The following is a 4712-nucleotide window of genomic DNA, read 5'->3' on the forward strand; positions in this document are numbered from 1 at the left end:
CGTTGAGCATATCCGAGTGGGTTTTGGTTATTTGAATTAGATTTCCACCCAAAGTTTGGGTGATTTCTCCAACCCGGATTGTATGTGTTGCTGTAGGGGTTATTTTGGGGCCTTATTTGATTGCCGAGATAGTCCACTTCTTCGTGGCCAGTAAACATAACACCCCACTCACATGTACCTGGCTCGTGTGACACTCCACACTGCTCACATGATGATTGTACCTGCGAAACGTTCTGAGCTTTGTCAAACCTTGCTGCCAAAGCTCCAATCTGTGCTGCAAGAGCCGTGTATGTATCCACTTGATGAACTCCAGGAATAGATAATGCTTTATTTCGCACTCCACTGTGACGCGAACTCGACTTCAAGGTAGCTTTCTCTATAATTGCGTAGGCTTTCGTTGGTGTTTTAGTTTCAAGATCACCTCCTGTATATACGTCTATGCGTTCTTGTGAGTCGTAGTTAAGTCCTTGGTAGAAGTTCAACACAAGTTGTCTTTTGGACAACCCATGATGTGGTACATCGATTAGAAGATCTTTGAACCTCTCCCAAGCTGCATGTAGAGATTCTCCTTCATCCTGTTTGAATGTCATAATACGGTTCTTAAGCTTAGCTGTCTTTTCCGGCGAAAAATATCTTTGCATAAAAAGATCTGCCATCTCGTTCCAAGTCGTGATGGACCCTGCTGGAAGTGACAAAAGCCAAGATCGGGCTTTATCTCGCAAAGAGAATGGAAAGACCCGCAAACGGATTGCGTCTTCAAAAACGTCTCGTATTTTGAAAGTCGAGCACACTTCGAGAAATGAAGCGATGTGTCGACCCGGATCTTCATGATCCTTCCCATCAAACTGCACAGAATTTTGTAACATGTTAATAATACTGGATTTTATTTCAAAACTCGGTGCTGCTATCGTAGGTCTGATGATGCCGGGTAGCAAGCCCTCTCCTCCTGGACGGCCGGTCTCATTCAAAGGCTGGTCATCCTCCGCCATTATGCTTCCTCTATCGTCCTTTGAACTCTCACTGTCAGAAAGTATCACTGGTTCGTCGATTGCGGCCGCAATCCTTTGTGCAACAACAAGTGATCTTTCGCAAAGCCGCCTACTTCTTCTTAGGTTATTTTCTGGTTCGTTGGCTAGCTCAGCGTTAACGGGTGCAGGGGTCGTGGACATTAGCCTGCACGTAAGAAGGAATGCATTATACGGAAAAATAACAAAATAATAATATAAGTAATATAAATATAAATAATAATACTATTATATTATATACATATATATACAATTTATTATACATAACTATATAACTATCTACCTGTTTATTTACTTATTTACATCCGAAAACTCTTTTTTTTACCATAATTTCTGATGAAAATTATCAGAAATCTGAGGAAACTTCGTTTTTTTTTGTTCAGAAAATCTGATGAGATCTGATAAAAATATGATGAAATCTGGTTATCTCACTGAAAATCCGAAATTTTTATATTTTACCAGAAATTCTGATAACTTCATCAGAAGTCTGGTAAATTTATCAGAAATCTGATGATTATATCAGAAAGTCTTTTTTTTTTAATTTAATTTTTTTATATATCAGAAAATCTGATAAGATCTGATAAAAATCTGATGAAAATTATTCTTTCCATCAGAATTTCTGATAAATCCATCTGAATTTACCAGAAAATCCGGTAAATTCATCAGAAGTGAAAATTTTTGTCTCAGAAAATCATACGGGTTTATCAAAATCCATCAGAAAATCTGATAAATTCATCAGAATTTCCAAGAAAATCTGATGATTTTATCAGAAAGTTTTATTTTATGGAGTAAATAAATAAACAATTGTGTACAAATAAATGAATGAAAAAGCAGTTAACTAAATAAACAAATGAACAAGAATGAATAAATGAAAAAAAATAACTGAAATAAAAGAATAAATGAAATAAATGAATGAAATAAATAAATAAATATATATATAAGCGGTTCGATTGCGAACACGGGCATAAATATAAATATAAATAGGAATGAAATGACTGAATTGAAATAAATGAAATACTGAAATAACTGTACTGGAATGAAATAAATAAATAAATAAATGAAGTACAGAAATGAAATGACTGAATTAAAATAAATGAAATACTGAATTAGAAATAACTGAATTGAAATAAATAAATGAATGGAATACAGAAATGAAATTACTGAAATTAAAATACTGAATTAAATGATTGCCAGTAAATGGTTCGATCCCGAACACATAACTGAATAAAATAAAAAATGAAATAAATAAAAAAAATTAAAAAAAAAATGTTAGTCGAACAATAAATAAAAAGTTAGTATGTTAGTGAGTTAGTAAAGTTAGTTGGTTAGTGGTTAGTTGGTTAGTAAAACATAAAAGAAAAGTTAGTCAAAAGTTAGTCCTAGTAGGCGTGCCAGGCTAGGTATTTACATGTTAGTAACAGAAAAAGAAAAGTTAGTCAACCGGTTAAATAAAAGAAAATAAATAAATACAAAAATTTACAACAGTTTGTACATCGGTAGAATAATGACTCGGATTGTTCCATTAATTTCACCGTGTTCCCCGGCAACAACGTCAAAAACTTGACGTGGGCGGTTATATACATCTATTTACAGTATGTTCACGCGCCCGAAGAAATGTGTTTTATATTTATAAAAATGGTTTATACCATGGAACACGGGCGTTATAATGTACTAAGTCTTTGTCATTAGATTACCAGATATAAAGAAAGGTGAATGGTTGTTAACTAAGTTATCTAAATTGCAACTAAAACATAAAAATACTACTATCTTGTTTCACAAACAACCTAAACATGTTATCTATCAGATATGTCACAAAAGCACTTAATCAATTTTCCAATTTTCCAATTTCAAGACAGTTAGTCATCTGCTAGGAGTTTTCTAACATGATGATTCTTCGGAAAGTTAACGCGATAAACACACGTTAACCACCTAAAATCATTCTTTAGCGAGCTATTGATATTCATTCATGTAAACCTTTAAAGATAGATTAGTCATCCGCTAGGAGTTTTCTAACCTCACTTATCAAAGAAAGCAATACCGATGGTCACAATACAGCCACGAGGATAAGCATTTAAGTAGATCATATAATAACATATTTCACCTTTACAAGTCTTGAACACAAATCTACCATGTCAGCAATTTCAGACCAAAACTGCTAAACAAGGATCATAAACCGCATGCAAGAACATGTAATCAACACCATATAATTCGTTAGAACCCTTACGTGCAAGAAAGTATTCCTAATCAAAAAAAGATATCTTGGATAAAACCAATACCCCTCTCGAGTTTCATGGTGTAAACAAGTTTACAAACAAGTGATTAATCAAGAAATAGTTACCATCCCACTAACCACAGATTCATTATCCAAAATAATCAAACATAATCAGGAACTCAACATCAATGAAATGTTCATTATATAATCATGAAGATTCAAACATGAAAAAATACTTAAGTTTCATACAAACAAGATTACAACATCAAGATTATTCAAGAAACAAGTTTATAACTACTATTACATAAACTACATTAAACATAAACTAACATCATCTTAATACTTGCAAAATGATCAGAATACATGTTATAAGAACAAGGAATCGAACCATAAACAAGAAAGGAATTGATGGGTTGGATTGGTTATGCTTCTACTCGACCTTGAGGCTTCAAATGGGTCTGATCAGGACTGCTTCGGAACCCAGAAATCGCCCAGAAACATAGAGAAAAACCCAACATTTTGATCAGTAGCGAATGCTGCTATTTATAGGCAATTTTCAGTTTGGCACGGCCGTGCGGTCAGGTCTTGTCGAGTAACGTCAGTTTCAGCGATCCCGAGTCAGCCAAGTGGACTTGTGGACAAGTTGCCTGAGTCGTCAGATCGGCACGGTAGTGCCGCTGGTGGCACAGTAGTGCCACTCCTCAAAAATGTTGGTCAGAAGCCTTGATTTGGCATTGGCACGGTAGTGCAGCGGGTGGCACGGTAGTGCCGTTCATCAGAAATGTTGGTCAGAAGCCTTGATTTGGCATTAGCACGGTAGTGCCACGGGTGGCACAATAGTGCAACCCGAGAAACAGTCGGCACTCCTGGTTGCACCAGCAGTGCTTCCGAGATCGTAGCAGCGGCACGGTAGTGCCGCCGGTGGCACGGTATTGCGACTCGAGAAACAGTCGGCACTCCTGGTTGCACTAGCAGTGCTTTCGAGATCTGAGCAATGGCACGGTAGTGTCGTTGGTGGCACGGTAGTGCCAAACCTTGCAGTCATCAGAATTTTGCCCGTTTCATCAGAAATGCATCAGAATTTGTCCGTTTTCATCAGAATTTTCCTTTATGCTCTGTTTAAGACCTGAAAATATAAAAGTACCGATTTTGGTACCTAACCGTCGTGTTTTCGGTCAAAAATGTTTAAAACGGAAGTGTTTTGGGGTATAAAAACATGTATAATTTAACGTATATCACTCATCTTTCAAAATGCTTTCAACAACCTTACTTAACACCTCTGAATCATCAGCTTCATCAGATTTGGCGTAAGTCACATCGATACTTTTAGGTAATTGGTCAACTAAGTTCAGACCTTTTGCCACCTTTTCCTCATCATAAAAAGTATAATTGTTTCTCAATGGTGGAGGTACCTGATGAAATTCTGAACCAATACCTTTTTTATTCTTGTCAGTATCTTTGTCATCTGGTATGAT

At 36.0% G+C, this 4712-nt stretch overlaps 1 non-coding gene across 1 annotated transcript; it reads left to right on the top strand.

The window, feature by feature from the left end:
• Positions 1-501: 501 nt before the first annotated feature.
• On the top strand, positions 502-608 carry LOC118481540. Its single transcript, XR_004865749.1, has one exon. It is a non-coding gene; the product is annotated as a small nucleolar RNA R71 (small nucleolar RNA).
• Positions 609-4712: the final 4104 nt, after the last annotated feature.

Source organism: Helianthus annuus, chromosome 8, assembly GCF_002127325.2.
Source record: "Helianthus annuus cultivar XRQ/B chromosome 8, HanXRQr2.0-SUNRISE, whole genome shotgun sequence".
NCBI classification, from domain to species: domain Eukaryota; kingdom Viridiplantae; phylum Streptophyta; class Magnoliopsida; order Asterales; family Asteraceae; genus Helianthus; species Helianthus annuus.